This window comes from Thermobia domestica, chromosome 4 (assembly GCF_964235325.1).
Source record: "Thermobia domestica chromosome 4, izTheDome1.hap1.1, whole genome shotgun sequence".
Taxonomy (NCBI): domain Eukaryota; kingdom Metazoa; phylum Arthropoda; class Insecta; order Zygentoma; family Lepismatidae; genus Thermobia; species Thermobia domestica.
Genome location: NC_137457.1, coordinates 269,472,487 through 269,491,377, shown reverse-complemented (window position 1 = coordinate 269,491,377; position 18,891 = coordinate 269,472,487).

Sequence of the window (18,891 nt, the reverse complement as noted above, 5' to 3'; positions counted from 1 at the left end):
GTGTCCCGAATAAACGTACTTTTCGTACGGAAGAAAGAACTGTATATAAGCGGTCAGGATTTTACATACAGATGTATGTGTGTAACATATAGCTGACGTATGTTACATACGTATACGTATGTAATATACAGAAGACTGTTAGATGTCAAGACATCCTGCAGCAGTGTGATGTATAAAGGTAACCAAGAAAGTTCTGTCGCTTTTTATGGAGGTCTGTGTTCGGTTGTTCCTCACACCGTGAGTTGAATGCGAATCGAGATAACACGAAGGTCAGTTATTGGTGTGGGTATATCCAACATACTAAATGCTTGTGCAGTTCAGTTACGCCGAACATGTGTAAGAACAGTGAACATGGGATCTTCACAGATCGTCATAAGGGAGTGTATGCTGTACGAGTTCAAACTGGGGTCAAACGCACTTCAGCAGGGCGGAAAATATGCCAGGCCTTTGATGAGAGTGTCGTGACTACGCGAACAGCGCAGCGGTGGTTTAACAAGTTTATGGACGGTGACGAAACACTCGAATACGAACTACGTGCCGGAAGGCTAATACATGTACACAATTAAGATCTTCAAACAACAATTCAGGCGAACAGTGGTCAGACATGTGAGAAACCTTGACTACAATTAAGTGTGAGGTAGTAACCCTTCGGAAGCACCTCCATCAACTTGGGGAGCTCTACAAGTTGGGTCGATGGGTCCCACATGATTTGACTTCGGTCCAGAAGACAATGCGATCAGACACCTGTATTTCTTTCCTGTCTCGTCTGAGGAAGGAGTCATTTCTGGACAAAGTATTTACATGTGATGAGAAGTGAGTCCTGTACGAAGCTCCACGGTGCCTTATCATTGGTTAGCATCCCATGAACCGGTTCCAAAACAGCCGAAGTCAGCACTGCATCAGAAGAAGGTCCTTCTGTGTGTTTGGTGGACTGTTCTCGACATCGTGCATCTTGAACTGCTACCAGTTGGTCAGAGCATCAATGCAAGTGTGTACTGTCAACAGAGTCAAAACTCTGGAGCCAGCACTTCTGAATCGTAAAGGGGTCCTCCTGTTACAGGACAACGCTAAGGCTCACGTGGCTAAGATGACCCAGGATACCATTCTACACCTTGGATGGGAAACACAATTGCATCCGCCATACTCTCCGAACATTGCACCGTCCGATTATCACCTATTCCACTCCATTTGCAATCACCTTCGAGGACGCTAGTTCAAATTCCTAGTAGAGGTACAAAATGAACTTGATACCTTCTTCGCTTCACGGCCCACCAAATTCTACCGCGATGGAATCTATGGCCTTCCAGAACGTTGGCAGAAGGCCGTCAATCATGATGGGGACTATTTTTGATCTTCCAGATACGCCTTAGGTGACATAATCGATGTTCGAAGGTTTAGGGTTTAAAAGCAACAGAACTTCTTGGTTACCTTTATAATTCTTCTAAACATGTATCATGAGACTTCTGGACCCTGCGCGCTGTGCTATTTCTTGTAGTGCGGGATTTCAGCAAGTATATTCCAGAAACATTTTAAAAGACATAATAGTAACGACATTGTTTACTTTTTCTTCCTCTAGTTTGTAACTTATCTCTTCCAAAGCCTTTAGATTTCGATAATAGGGACAATTTCTTTCAATTTTTTTTTTTTTTTAAATATCGTCTATGGTCCTCTACGACTTACCTATTATTCCCTGGCACAATCATCAGCATGATAAGTATTCTTGCATTGCAGAGGTCACTTGCCACAGCTGAGAAGCTTCCATGTTTTACGGTCTTCAACTAACCCCTTCGTCTTTACGTTCGACTTTTTTTTTTTTTGTTTTGATATGGTCCATTAATTATATTCTCCTTTGCCCTCTCTCTCTCTTTTTTTCCTGCCACCTTACCCTCTAGCACGTTCATCATAACATAATTAATATTAGCCAACGTTCCTATCTCCCTCACAATGTCTAACATCCTCTCATTCGTCTTCCGCTCGACCCAGCTAATTCGCTCCATTCTTCTTCATACCCACATTTCGAAAGCTTCCAGATCATTTTTGTGTAATGTCCATGTTTCTGACCCATACAATATTGCTTAAAAAATCGTCTTATAACGGAATTCTTCACGTTTGGAGGTTGACCTTTCTCACTGGTCTAGTAACTAGAATTAGTGCATGTTTCTTTCGTGTACGAGGCCCTGGGTTTGATTCCCTGTGAGAAAATATTGAACGGCTTACGGTTGTTCAGATTCCAACTTAAAACTATAGGTCCACGTCTCACGTAGCCTCGCAGTTAGAAAAAAAGAGATGCTTCAACAAATACGTAAACAAATTGGTGATCTTGCAAAATCTTTTTCGAGGTAAGTTAAAGAAGGCAGTATTAATATTAAAAGACGTTCTTTTTCTTTCTGAAAGCACAAAATTAGTACAATACCAGTTCAGCTTGTTTTAACTAGTAATAACCCGATTTTATTTCGTAATTCTTAGAGATCTATTTTGAAACATTATACATATAAGTGTTTATGGCCATAAATGAATGTCTATCTTCAAATAAAATGAAATATTTTCTTCCCTCTCTACATCTCCAAAGCAGCTGCCTTTCTGTCTGTCTGTCAGCATTGGAAGAAAAGAAAGAAATAAAGCAAAAAGATACAATAGGACGTTTATCACTGCCAAATTATGCTATATAATGAGAAGGTTAATTGGATTTTGAGAAGGTTGGCGTAAAGGATGAAAAGGTCGTTGGGGAAGGGGGAGAGTATAAGAAGGATTCTCAACTCTCCCCCAATCTCGAGTCGTCTTTAATTTTATTAGCTCAAGTGTCACATTGAAAAATCCAGAGAGAGAGAGAGAGAGAAAAAGAGAATCAGTTGTGAAAAAAGAGGACAGATACAACGAACCCGTAGAGAAGTTCTCACTACCAATTCTCTTGAGGTACATAATTAAATCTTGCTTGATGTTGCATTGAGATCATCGGGCGTAATTCATTAGAATACCATTTTGTCTCTCTCTCTCTCTCTCTCTCTCTCTCTCTTTCTCTCGCATTTCTAAACTCACTTTTTTTCTTCTAACTCCTCCCCTTCCCTCCAGCTTGCTCCAAAACCTCCTATCTAAGACTGCTTTTTCAAGTGCCTTTCTTGCTTGGGTCTCTTGGATTCTTTAGTTCTTCTTCGTCATCCATCTCCCATGTCTTATCATCATCAACATTAGTAGTGATACAGTCTCTTCTGTATCACAAAACAGACAAAAAAATAAGTATTCAAAATGGGGGGAAAAGAAGAAACAAAAAAAGATCACAAAGCGTTGATGTTCTAACCCCTTCATCCTCAAATTCCTATTATTTTCAGAAACAGAAACACAGCAATTGTACGTACGTATATGCTTATTCAAAGTGTATATAAAGCTGAACTTAACTGTTGGTTGGATTAACGACAGTGTTGCAAATATACAAATCTTAATTTTACTTCATTAAATGGAAAAATTATGGAAGAAATTGCAAATAAAGTAAGTTAAAAGAATCAGCTATTTTCTTCTTTCTTTAATTTTGCTCTTACAATTTCAATTTGATTTAAGAGTCTTCATCTCGGCGAAATTAAAATACCGCTAATTTTACAGTAATTATGTGATATCTTCAAATAGATAAAAGATAATTGAAATATGGAACAAGAGCGCCCTAGACAATATTATTTTGTGTGAGATACCGTTATCACAAGTCACCTAGTGGCTTTCCGTTTTCAGCTGTTTAGAAACGCGAAAATAACTGCCGATTTTCAAAATGGCTCGAAATCGAAAGCAGATAGAAGAGTCGTGATAACGGTTTCTTATGTAAAATAATATTGTCTAGGGCGCTCTTTTTCCACATTTCGGTTATCTTTTATCTATTTGAAGATATCACATAATTACTGTAAAATTAGCGGTATTTTAATTTCGCCGGAACGAAGACTCTTAAACTATTCAGTGAGAAAACAATACGCATATTGTAAAAATTATTAATGTGTAAGAGTTTCGCCAACTATCCACTTGACTTCATCAGACACTATGAATCCACAGGTAGTGGAAGATTTAATACAAAAGACAGCGAAGAAAAATCCCAGATTCCTGATTAGTTACTATGAGCTACTACAGACTACTTACACTGAGAAAAAAAATTGTATGTGCCGTACGTAAAATCGTATGTTATATTTGTAAATCCTGTAGGTTTTGGAGTTAGCGTACAGCAAACGTATAACTCAAAACGCATGTTTTATAATATTTTCTGTATAAGTCTTCCATTTGTACGTTCTTTCTGTATGAAACAATATAGGCGGTCAGGATCTCACATACAAATGGACGTACATAATATATAGCTGACGAAGGTAATATATATATATATATATATATATATATATATATATATATATATATATATATATATATATTCATCCTCACGGCATTGTCAAGGCTCTATATTTGTATTTTACATTTAAAGTTGCAACCGGGTGTCTCTGACTTCCGTATTCGGTAGCCCGATCATCACCCCTGTTCTTCGCGCGCAGAGTCATTGGAAGAACTGAAAACGTACTCTGTACACAAAGAGTTTATGGTTGTGAACTCGGAAAGCCTGGTACTTCTGCTTGTCAAGGTCAAAAAGTGGGAGAAAAAATGATGTGTAGAATGTAAAGAGGGTGCAACAGTGTCTGATGCTTGTAAGGGAACATATTCATTTGTAGTTCGTGCACATTCCGCCTGTAGCGCTACTGTGGCACAACGTATATTGTAACTGTATAACTCTTGTACATCGCTAGTAGGTCTATTCGCGTTAGTAACGACCGAAACTATGTTGTCAGCTCTGACTGCGATAAGGCACTGTCGTGTTGCTTTTGCTTTTCTTTTTTCCCCTTTTTCATTTGTGAGACGCCAAACATGTTGTTTTTGCTTGTTGCACGCGCTGAACGGGTTCCTGCGAGCGAAGTATTTAAGAAGTTGACTACATATTCTTGTTTGCGATAGTTTTAAATTGGTTAACTGTTGTAAAATATACGAAAATAAAGCTGTACTTGTTAAGGTATATTAGTCGACGACGTAGCTACTGACAATGTTGATTACAGATTTTCTCGAGGAAGAATTTAATTACAGTAGAGGTGAAAAGGAGACGTCCATTTAGACAGCCCCCCCCTTATCAGACTCAATCGGAAATGGTCTCAATGTGCAGGCGAATTTTTCGTTTGTACACACTTAGGGGCGCCGTCAGAACGAAAACAAAGTGGGGGCTGTCTAAATGTTAGTCCCCCACTATGTACAATTGAATCAGAAATTGTCGCAATCGTTTGTACATCGTTCGTACAGAAATCTGCAAGCAAAATTTTCGTTTTTAGACAATTAGGGGCGTCGCCAGAACGAAAAAAGTGGGGGACTGTCTAAATGTTAGCCCCCCAAAATGTCCAATTCAATCACAAATTATCGCAATCGTTTCTACACCTTTTGTACAGAAATGTGCAGGCAAAAGTTTTGTTTGTACACAATTAGGGGCGCCGCCAGAACGAAAACAAAGTGCGGGCTGTCTAAATGGTAGCCCCCCCCCCACCATGTCCAATTCAATCACAAATTGTCGCAATCGTTCCTACATCGTTTGTACAGAAATGTGCAGGCGAAATTTTTGTTTGTACACAATTAGGGGCGCCGCCAGAACGAAATCAAAGTGGGGTCTATCTAAATGGTATTCTCTTCCACCATGTCCAATTTAATCACAAATTGTCGCAAGCATTCCTACATGGTTTGTACAGAACTGTGCAGGCGAGATTTTCGTTTGTACAAAATTAATGGCGTCGCCAGAACGAAAAAAATGTGGGGGCTGTCTAAGTGGTAGCACCCCAGCATATCCAATTCAATCACAATTTGTCGCATTCGTTTCTACATCGTTTGTACAGAAATGTGCAGGCCAAATTTTCGTTTGTACACAATTAGGGGCGCCGCCAGAACGAAAACAAAGTGGGGGCTGTTTAAGTGGTAGCACTTCACCATGTCAAATTCAAGCAAAAATTGTCGCAATCGTTTCTACATCATTTGTACAAGAATGTGCAGGCGAAATTTTTGCTTGTACATAAATGGGAGCGCCGTAAAAACTGAAACAAATTGGGGACTGTCTAAGTGATAGCCCCCCCCCCAAATGTCCAATTCAATCACAAATTGTCGCAATCGTTTCCACGTCGTTTCTACAGAAATGTGAAGGCTAAATTTTCGTTTGTACATAATTAAGGGTGCCGCCAGATCGAAAAAAAGTGGGGGTCTGTCTAAGAGATAGCCCCCCCCCACCATGTCCAATTCAATCACAAATTGTCGCAATCGTTTCTACATCGTTTGTACAGAAATGTGCATGCGAAATTTTCATTTGTACATAATTAGGGGCGCCGCCAGGGCGAAAACAAAGTGGGGGACTTTCTAAGTGATAGCCCAATCACCATGTTCAATTCAATCACAAATTGTCGCAATCGTTTGTGCATCGTTTGTACAGAAATATGCAGGCGAAATTTTCATTTGTACGTAATTAGGGGGCGACGGCAGAACGAAAACAAAGTGGGGGGCTGTCTAAATGGTAGCCCCCCACCATGTGCAATTGAACCACAAATTGTCGCAATCGTTTGAATATAGTTATAGAGAAATGTGCAGGCGAGATTTTCGTTTGTACCAGGGCCGGCGCTAGAAGTTTTGCCGCCCTGGGCGGTTCTTTCACATGCCGCCCTTTTATTGTTTTCTTTCTCAAATTTTGCCGCCCCTGTATTCTTTTCTTTTTCAAATTTTGCCGCCCATCAGACTTGCCGCCCCGGGTGGTGGCACGGCTCGACCCCCCCGCGCTCCGGCCCTGGTTTGTACACAAATAGGGGCACCGCCAGAACGAAAACAAAGTGGGGCTGTCTAAATGGTAGCCCTCCCACCATGTTCAATTCAACCACAAACTGTCGCACTTGTTTGTACGCCTTTGTACATAAATGTGCAGCTGAAATTTTCATTTGCACATAAATGTGGCCCCGCGAAAACGATAACAAACTATGGGCTCTCTAATTGATAGCCCTCCCACCATGTCGAATTCAACCACAAACTGTCGCTCTTGTTTATTACGGTTTTGTACAGAAATTTGCAGGCGAAATTTTCGTTTGTACACAATTGCGAGCGCGCCAAAACGATAACAAAGTATAGGCTGCCTAATTGGTAGCACCTCCCTACTCCGATTCAAAAGAAAATTATCTTAATTGTTTGTACATCGTTTGAGCAGTAATACGCAGGCGAAAGTTTTTTTTTCTACGCTATCAGGTGCGTGGACAGAACGAAAAAAAGGGGAGTTGTCTAAGTGCTAGCCCCACCATGTTCGATTGAACCACAAATTGTCGCGATCGTTTATACATCGTTTGTGCATAAATGTGCAAGTAAAATTTTCGTTTGTATTAAATAATATACGGATGTGAGTATTTTTAATATCTGCGATCAACGTTAACCGGTTTGAATAACGGTTGCTGAGTTTGAAAATGGTACCTATTACACTAGTCGAAAAAAAAAATCTTTTTCTCTGGCACACGGAAGAAAATACCTGATTCTAATAGACCTTTTCACGTAGAATTCGAATCTGCAATCAGTTTTTCTCTATCACCCTCATTTTTTCCGTGACAGAGGTGTTTTCGGAAAATTTCCCCTCAAATTTCTTTTCTTTTTCTTTTTTCTTTTTTTAAAAAACATTTTCACACTTGTACCTTGGGTACGTTAGGTATATAAACACACAAATTATATTGTATGTTAGCTTGATTTGTACTTAGTAAGCCCTCTAAGTAGCATTATTCTATCTAGAGAAATAAACATATTTATATAAAAATATGCTATGTGTACTGTTCATTTTACAATATTCATTATTGCAGATACAATTACATATAACTTCCATTACAATATAAGCACGGTTTATATCTTATTGGATTTGAAATAAAACATATTTTCAATGATGTATACACCGTGTCAGCATTTTATATCTACTTAATAAATAATACAATAGAAGTGAGTGGTATCTTCTTAATAAATGGACACTTACTTACCTCAACTAATATGTTTTAGTTGTTTACTTTCTTCTGTGTTTGGTTTCTAGAACATCTCTTTTAAGTGTCCAACAGTAATCAGCTAGCATTTTTGAACTTCACCGTCACTGGTATCTCTTCTCCATGGAGGAATTGTCCTGATGAAAATGTTCCCCATACTCATCCTAACAGCACCAAAGTTTTCAGGAAAGAAATGCAGGTGGGAGTCTAGAAAGTGAACTTTAAGTGACATGTTGCAACCCATTTCATTGAATGATTGCCGGAAATCACTCACAATTTCACGGTAATTTGGGGCTTTCTTGTTTCCTAAAAAATCTCTGTTAAACATTTAAATGGACACCAAGCTACTTTCTCAACCAGAGTTAAGAGATCCTCAAATTTTTGGTCACGAATCAAACATCTTATTTGGGTGTCTGCAAAACTCCCTAGCTTCACTAACCCGAGGAATTTTTTCCTTGAGGTAACAAGATCCTGCATTACTTTTGTCCATTGCCCTAACAAAGTTTTTGAAGAGCCCCAACTTTATGTGAAGAGGGGGTAGAATTATCTAATCAGGGCTCACCAGTGAGGAATAAACAGCATTCTTCTGTCCAGGAGTTAATACATGCGTTGGCCGTTCCTTCTTGATGTAATGTTCCGCTTTGTTCCTGCTGTCCCATTCGCAGAGGAAACAACATTTCCTATAACCAAGCTGCAAACCCATTAACAAAGAAATGGCGTAAATCACAGCAAACGGTCCACTTGTATTTCTCATACTGAATGTTTTCTAACACTATTTCGATGTTTTCATAGGTTTCCTTCATATTAGTTGCATAAGCCAAAGGCACTGAAGGAAATTTGTTGCCATTGTGCAAAAGGACAGCCTTAAAACTAGTTTTCGAAGAGTCAATAAGCAATCTCCACTCTGTACTTATGTGCATGTCCAAGTGTATCCATCACAGCACAGACATTATTACAATACACTAAATCATTTTCTTGAGAATAATAGTTTTGAAACTCTGTATGAAGGTTTCGAAAAATACATACTTTAGTGTCACGATGTAGCAGATTCCAGCCTTAAGTTTAGTATCAAGAAGTTCTGTCTGTGTCTTGGAGAGTTTTAAATCCCGTACGAGGTCATTTAGTTCACCCGGAGTTATCAGATGGGGATCCAATGTAGATGTGCTTCCTACATAAGTAGGATCATCATCTTCATTTAGAACTTCAATAGTTGCCTCAAGTACGTAATCCTCATTTACCGTAAGATGAGGAAGAGGTACTGGTACAGGTAATTCTGCACTGTGTGGAAAGGCCTAATTGCTTATGGCAAATTAGGGTACTGTACTGTGTGGTTAGATTTACTGCTTATTTCTTTTATCTGTGTCATACAAAAGTAGCAGTCTGAAGAATGATCTTTTCGTTCCCTCCAGATCATCGGTACTGCGAAGTTCATGTTTCGTCCACCATTTGCCCACCCAGTCAGACGTTTCACGCAAGTACAACAAATGCAGTGAGGAACCCAGTTCTTATCTTGGTCTCCTACACAGCAACCAAAATATAACTGATAACACTTCCTCACAAGTGGAGTAAAACATCGACGTTGTGATTTAAATATCAGCTCCCCACATACATAACAGAAATTGTCCGGTTTATTACACACTTCCTCGACATCTTGTATCCTGTAACGTATCACACACACACACACACACACACACACACACACACACACACACACACACACACACAGGAATCTACACTCCATCAAATTCCCACAAAATCCCTCTAGAAATTTCCTCATACAAAAATGGTGAGATGGTGAACACATCATTGAAAATGTTTTATTGGAAGTCCAGTGAGGTATAAACCGTGGTATATTGTAATTTTCGTGGAAATTATATGTGTTGAAGACCGACCCGACCCCACCCGTGACCCGAATTGACTGACCCGACCGACAACCCGACCAGAGCTGACCCGATTGGCCCGACCCAAAGTGACCCGAGTGAACCAACCCGAAGTGACCTAACCCGACAACCGACCCGAGTGACCTGACCTTACAATCTAATCAGTTTGAGAGAGCTAGAACCTTACAAAACTGCCACCAGAAAAAAAAAATGCTGACCAATTCTTATGCATAAACCATTGTTTCGGCTTTTTTATTTGTAGTATAATTATCCTCCTCCTCCTCCTCAGTGTTCTGCCATTAATGACAGGCCAGTTTCTGTGAACTAGGTAAGAAGCTTCCATTTTTGCGATTTCCCGCTAATATCTGTCTCGCAACCCAACATAAAGTACCACCCTCCTTATTACAATCTATCAATTGCTACCTTCTTACACACTCTCGCTCTCCTGATATCACCCCCTTTACTACATCTCTCAGAATGCAATCCCTTAGCAAGATCGAAACTTGTGATCCGTCCATTTTTTCGCTTCCTTATATCGTCTAATATTGCTCTCGTCTCTTGCATTTTTTCAGCATTTCCTAATTCGTTTTCCTCTCTACCCTGCTAACCTTCTTTATTTTACTCCACACCCAAATTTCCAATGTTAAAATTTAGGCATTCAACTTCGAAAATCAAAATAAAATTTGACTGAGTTCTGAAGACAAGTTCTGAAGGCTAAAAGAATAAAAGTTCTGAAGACAACATTATTTTCTAGTAAGGAATGTATATAGAACTTCTTTTAATATTGTTTGCTGTGTAACAAACAACAATTTCATCACGTTAACATTCCGATTTTTCTATTTAAAAACAGCGTTGCTGTCTGATAGAATCATAAGGAACTAATTGCACTGAAATATCATTCTGTAGGGAATTACCTTTTATTTTTTCTTGATTAATTTATCTAGGAGATATTTGCAACGTTATATAAAATTAGCAAGTATTTTATTGCGGAGAAAGTCAAATCACTACCCCAGCAATAATAATAATAATAATAATAATAATAATAATAATAATAATAATAATAATAATAATAATAATAATAATAATAATAATAATAATAATCTGAAAGTGACCAAGAAAGGTCTGTCTCTTTGTAGAGGTCTGTGTTCAATTGGCCCTCACACCGTGAGTTGAATGCGAATGGATATAAGGTGAAGGTCAGTTGTTGGACGAGACGAGACGAGACAGAATTTTCATGAAAGGGTACGAGATGATACAGAGCTCTTTCAATAGAAACATATGCAGTTTTCCAGACGAAACTACCTTCACGACACATTTTCGAAACGAGAATGCCCCAAACCAGGTCTCGTGAGCAACACTAGTAAGTATATCCAACATACTACTTGGTTGTGGCTGTTCAGATACACCGTGAACGTGCGTAAGGACTGAGTGAACATGGGGCCTTCACAGAGCGTCATAAGGGCTTGTTTGCTGTACGAGTTCAAATTGCTGCTCCGCGGAGCGGAAGATATGACAGGCCTTTGGTGAGGGTGTCGTGACTACGCGGAGAGTGCAGTGGTATGACGGTTTAAGGACGGTGACGAAACACTCGAAGACGCACCACGTGCCGGAAGACAAACAGATGTTCAAGATAAATATCTTCGGGCAGCAATTGAGGCGAAGACAGACATGTGAGGAACTGGTACTACCTTTCAGTGTAAGTGGAGAAACCATTCGGCACCACCACCATCAACTTGGGAAGCACTGCAAGCTGGGTTGATAGGTCCTACATGATTTGACTTGGAGCCAGAAAGCAACGCGAGCAGACACCTGTGTTTCTTTGGTGTCTCTTCTGAGGAAGGAGCAATATCTGAACAGGGTGTTGACATGTGATGGGAAGTGGGTCCTGTACGAAGCTCCACGGCGCCGTCATTGTTGGTTAGCATCCCATGAATCGGTTCAAAAACAGCCCAAGCCAGCACTACGCCAGAATAAGGTTCTCCTGTGCATTTTGTGGACTGTTCGAGGCATCGTCCATCGGGAACTGCTACCAGCTGGTCAGATCATCAATGCAACTGTGTACTGTCTGGATCCAGCAGTTCTGAATCGCAAAGGGGTCCTCTTGTTACAAGGCAACGCTAAGCCCCACGTGGCTAAAATGACCCAGTACATCATTCTACGCCTTGGATGGAAAACACTATTGGATCCGCCATACTCCACGTTGTACCGTCCGGTTATCACCTGTTCCATTCCTTGGACAATCACCTTAGAGAACGCCAATTCAAACAGCTAGTAGAGGTTCAATATGCACTTGATACCTTCTTCACTTCACGTCCCACCAAGTTGGACTGCGATGGAATCCATGGCCTTCCAGAACGTTTTCAGAAGGTCGTCGAGGCTGATGGAGACGATTTTTGATATTCCAGGTACGTCTTAGGTTACATACCAATGTTCGAAGGTGTTGGTGAAAAGGCAGCGGAACTTTCTTGGGCACTCTTAAAGTTATAATAATAATAATAATAATAATAATAATAATAATAATAATAATAATAATAATAATAATAATAATAATAATAATAATAATAATAATAATAATGTGTCCTGCCCAAAGGCAGATGTTTGACCCGAAGGTCCATGGGTATTGATTCCAGCTCGTACCAAGTAAGTTTTCTGGTGGACAAACCCCATGTGCATGGGTTTTCTCGGTGTTCTCCCATTTCCTCCCACTTTCTTCATTCAACCACTTCAATTATTTCTCATCATCACTGTCTCTCTTAGCGTTGGTGCATAACGTGGGACGTTAACTAGATATTTCCTTTCAATTTCACTTAATGTGACATTTAACTTGACATAGAAACGCAGAAAGGAAAAAAGTCAGTAGTAATATTAATTACAATTACAATACCAATTAGTTAATATAGCGTAAAATTAAAATTTTATTACTATTTCACCTTCAATTAGTCACATTTATCATTCATTCACCAACTTCGAATTGAATTCCACAACAAAGCTCTTTATAGTATTCCGTATAGAAAATAAGTGAAGAATGTGACGACCCGACCCGAGTGACCCGACACGAGCTAACCCGACTGACCCGACCCGACAACCCGACCCGTAACCCGACCCGTTTGAGAGCACTATCAGAGGGGTACTATTTACAGTACAATTTATTTTGTATGGTTTAGCGTACTTTAAGGCTACCATACTTTTTGAAAACAGAAAAAACGGGACATCTTACAAATTAGTAGTAAATATTGCATTTTGTATTAATTTTATCTTTCGAATTTTACTACAGTATCGCACTAGTTATACAACTTAAAATAATGTATTAATATAGTCCATACTCAGTGGCGTATTTAGGGGGAGGGCTTCCGGGCTCAAGTTCCCCACCGAAATCTTACTTACTATAGTAAAGTATATGAAGTATCTTGCAGAATTTTCATATTTTCAGGCAAAGCACCCCCGGAAGTTAGCAAAGCCCCTCCCGAAACAAAATCGTAAATACGCCACTGTCCATACTTAATCAACAGTGCTAAAAATTATTATAGAAGCTAGAAGCTGTTATACAATATAAACGCAATCAGTGAACATACAATATTTAGGCAAAAATTACATTTTCAATATTATTACGCATACCACCTTTACATGCTCTACATGTCTATAAAGAAAAATATCCAGATTTATGAAGTTGTTTCAAAATTTCAATAGGCTGATTTATTTTTGTTAACCTAAAATGCGAACTAAAAGAAAGCAATTTGCATAATTGTTTTTCTGAAGCAGAAAAAAAATGTGTTTTCGGGGCTGGTCTGCAACGTCACAAGAATTTGTTGCCACCTCGGGGTATACATTCTTACTTTTAGTGATAAGAGTGCTACTTAGGAGGATTTAAACATTGCGTGTTATATCCGGGGAAGCAACGATTGCAATAATAATAAAGATTAGAATGCAATTGTTCCTATAGTATTGTCGGAATTGAAAGCAAAAGGAATAAGTCGATTTTATTATCTTTTCAGAAATTTTGATATGTAATTAATAATAATAATAATAAAGAAAAAACAGGACAAGAAGGAAAATTTCTGCACACCGGGACAAATTTTAAGAAACCGGGGCGTATGGTAGCCTTACATACTTATTTGCATGCGGAGTGTCAGTACGGAGCCACTACGTAGCAGAGTTGAAACAAAACCTCGTAAATAGGTTGCCAACTCAGGAAAACAAAATTACCGGCACACCCTCAAAATTCTCTGTACAAATGAGAAACTGAAGACTGTATTGATCGTTATTGTATTTACCAGCAATTGCCACTTGTATAAAATTATCGAAACAGATGAATAATACTGGATATTAATCTTTATGTAACAATAGTTGATTCATAAAATGAAATTTATTCTATAAACTTCACTTCAAACAAAGGAAATTGCTTTAAAAAGTCATTTTCTACTCTCAATAAATGAATAAAATTCTTTTACAATAAAATATAAGTGTTATCAAATTTGTTATGTTAAATAAATAAAACTGCCTTACGTTAAAAAAATATCGATAATGTATAATACAACGGAAATTTGTGTTTGTAAAGGCACTGTTGAAAAATTTCGATGTTCAATGTTATATTCTGGATTGCAGATTGCAAAATGCCCGTCAGAAGGGGGCTAATAAGAAGTTTGTACCGGTCACCGGCCTTAATCAAAATTACAGCAAATACCAGCCAGTTAGCAACTCTACTCGTAAATCAGAATGCTGAATGCACCAAAATACTTCACCATGCATTCTATAGTTTCTGCAAAATGAGTTTAATGAAGATGATCAAATAAAACAAAATACTGTGTTCTAATTTTCCCTTTAACAGTCTACTTTGTGAATTTGTTATATCTTCCACTTATCAATTTCCTGTACGAGATGAGAATAACGGTTTCTGCGCAAGATAGAAAGAAAAAAATACATTTTTCTCATAAGGATTCAGTTCACGTAAGAAATAATGAATAAGTTTAATAATAAGAGCCGAGGAGTGAAAAACTAACTCAGCAATAATCATTGTAAGTATAAATATAAATATAAAAAAACAAAAAAAAATTAATTCCATCATCGTTAGGATAAGATCAATATAGTGAATCACACGATAGTGTGAACAAACCAAACCACACAATAGTGTGAACTAAGTCCTGTTAGAAAAATACTCCATAAATGTGACACATTTTTTTAATGCTTCTACCATTTATACAAACCCTCACATCGTTTTCGTTCTGGCGGCGCCCCTAATAGAGTACAAACAAAAATTTCGCCTGCACATTTCTGTGCAAATGATGTACAAGCGATTGATATATTTTGTTATTAAATTGGATATGGTGGGGGCTACCAATTAGACAGCCCCACTTTGTTTTCGTTCTGGCGGCGCCATTAATTGTGTACAAACGAAAATTACGCATGCATATTTCTGTACAAACGATGTACAAACGATTACGAAAATTTGTGATTCAATTGGACATGTTGGTGGGAAGCTACCACTTAGAGAGCCCCCAGTTTGTTTTCGTTCTGGCGGCGCCCCTAATTGTGTACAAACGAAAATTTTGCCTGAACATTTCTGTAAAAACGACGTACAAACGATTGCGACAATTTGTGATTGAATTGGACATGGTCGGGGGCTACCACTTAGACAGCCCCACTTAGTTTTCGTTCTGGCGGCGTCCCTAATTGTGTACAAACAAACATTTCGCCTGCTCGTTTCTGTACAAACGAAGTACAAACGATTCCGACAATTTGTGATTCAATTGGACATGGTGCGGAGGTATTACTTAGAAAGCACCCTACTTTGTTTTCGTTCTGGCGGCGTCCCTAATTGTGTACAAACAAACATTTCGCCTGCACATTTATGTACAAACGATGTACAAACGAATGCGACTATTTCTGATTGAATTGGACATGGTCGGGGGCTACCACTTAGACAGCCACCACTTTGTTTTCGTTCTGGCGGCGCCCCTAATTGTGAACAAACAAACATTTCGCCTGCCCGTTTCTGTACAAACGAAGTACAAACGATTGCGATAATTTGTGATTGAATTGGACATGGTGGGGTGGCTACCACTTAGACAGCCCCCTTTCTTCTGTTCTGGCGGCGCCCCTAATTGTGTACAAACGAAACTTTTGCCTGCACATTTCTGTACACACGAAGTAGAAACGATTGCGATAATTTGTGATAGAATAGAACATGTTGGTGCGGGGCTACCAGTTAGACAGTCCCCCACTTTGTTTTCGTTCCAGCGGCGCCCCTAATTTTGTACGAACATACATTTTGCCTGCACATTTCTGTACAAACGAAGTACAAACGATTGTGACAATTTGTGATTCAATTCGACATGGTGGGGGGGGGGCTACCACTTAGACAGCCCCCATTTTTTTCTGTTCTGGCGGCGCCCCTAATTGTGTACAAACAAAAATTTCGCCTGCACGTTTCTGTACAAACGAAGTACAAACGATTGCTATAATTTGTGATTGAATAGGACATGTTGGTGGGAGGCTACCAGCTAGACAGCCCCCAATTTGTTTTCGTTCTGGCGTCGCCCCTAATAGTGTACAAACGAAAATTTGGCCTGCACATTTCTGTACAAACAATGTACAAACGATTGCGATACTTTGTGATTCAATTGGACATCGTGGGGGGAGCTACCACTCAGACAGCTCCCCACTTTGTTTTCGTTCTGGCGGCGCCCCTAAGTTTGTTCAAACAAACATTTCGCCTGCACATTTCTGTACAAACGATGCACAAACGAATGCGACAACTTGTGATTGAATTGTTTTTTTTGGGGGGGGGAGGCTACAACTTAGACAGCCCCCATTTTTTCTGTTCTGGCGGCGCCCTTAATTATGTACAAACGAAAATTTCGGGTGCACATTTCTGTACAAACGAAGTACAAACGATTGCGACAATTTGTGATTGAATAGGACATGGTCGGGGGCTACCACTTAGACAGCCCCCAATTTTTTTCGTTCTGGCGGCGCCCCTAATTGCGTGCGAACATACATTTCGCCTGCACATTTCTGTACAAACGAAGTACAAACAATTGCGGCAATTTGTGATTCAATTGGACATGGTGGGGGGCTACCACTTAGACAGCCCCCATTTTTTTCTGTTCTGGCGGCGCCCCTAATTGTGTACAAACGAAAATTTCGCCTGCACATTTCTGTACAAACGAAGTACAAACGATTGCGATAATTAGTGATTGAATAGAACATGTTGGTGGGGGGGGGTATCAGTTAAACAGCCCCAATTTGTTTTCGTTCTGGCGGCGCCCCTAATAGTGTACAAACGAAAGTTTGGCCTGTACATTTCTGTACAAAGAATGTACAAACGATTGCGGCAATTTGTGATTTAATTGGACATGGTAGGGGCTACCATTTAGGGGAACTCCCTCGAGAGGAATCACTCTACTTATTTATTGCAAAAAGCAGAATTTAAAAATTCGCATTCGTCCAAAGTTATCGTGTGAAGTAACAGCCGTTTGTATGTACGTACTAATATTGATAAATTCCACTACGCGATCCCAATTAATAGTTCATATATACGCGCCACACACACACAAACTAGCATTTGTACACACGAAAGTATATCTGGTAGTATCCACACGCTTACGCCGGAAACTAGAAAGAAACAAACACACACACACACACACACAGGGACAGAGAGAGAGAAAGAGAATATCTTGTTGTACCTTTATACTGAATGCACCATTACTCACAAAATCAGTTAAAAAAGAAAAAAGAAAAAAGTTGTAAATGAAACTTTCAAAGATTGGTACCACTGCAGCGTGTCACAAATGAGATTGTTCCATAATGATTGATTCGTAATATGATGTATATGGGTTTCTTAATGGTAGTATAACAAAATGCCTTCAAATTGACCACTAAATAAAAAGTGAAATTTATTTCTCAAATTTTGTAAAATCGAAGTCGGTGGGCATTATGGGAACAGTCTACAATAACAATATATGCAAATAAATATTAATATACTTCACGTTTTCCAGTGGGTGCAAGAAAGCTTCGAATAGTATTTGTTGCCAGAAGCATTAGCTGATGTAAATATATATATATATATATATATATATATATATATATATATATATATATATATATATATATATATTTAGAAAGTTTGACTCAGAAAAATACGTACAGTACAACATTGACTCTTTTAGGAATTTCAAACGAATTTACTATACGTATAAATTACCATCTCAACAATCTACTATGGGGGCTAACACACTGAAACCATTCCAGGGAGGGAAAGGGGTTACAAGTAAAACAATTAATAATACGAAAAATATTGGTGTGAAATTCATCGTTTTCTGGTTCGAAGAGATGAATAGTGGCTACCAGATGGCACTCCTCACTTGTTTTTAGCCTTGCATAAATGAAAAATGGTTTCAAAAATATTTTTACATTCAAGTATGATTGTTAAAAAAACTTGTCCTTCAACATAATGTTTTAAAATTATTTTCTAATGTATTTCTTATTTATAATAACGTATTTTCTATATATTGTGTTCTATGTTATACGTTTCTTATTTACATTTTATGTCTTACATTTGAAGAGGAGCTTATGAAAATTCAGAGCAGCAGGGACATACACAGAATGCAGGCCTTGGCAATCCAGAGCTACTGCCCCACGAAATCATTACTTTTCTGTAAATTATATCTAATTTTAGAGATGATGATAGACATTTTAGTAAAACATGCCCTCAAAAAGCCTTGTCTACGCCCCTGCAAAGCAGTGAAAATTTTAGAGAGTGAGCAGTTAGTAATGTTTCCCCAAAAGTTATATTTTCGATAATTCTGAGTGTGATATTAGTATTTGTGGATTATCACTTTTCACCCGCAGTGTATTGATACGCACTAAAAAGGAACTGTTTTGACGTCTTCACTGGTTCCCCCCCCCCCAGACCTCATGCCAATAGGGTCAACCTTGGGCATATCCACATCTGAAATATTACCTTTTATGTCAGTGATCCC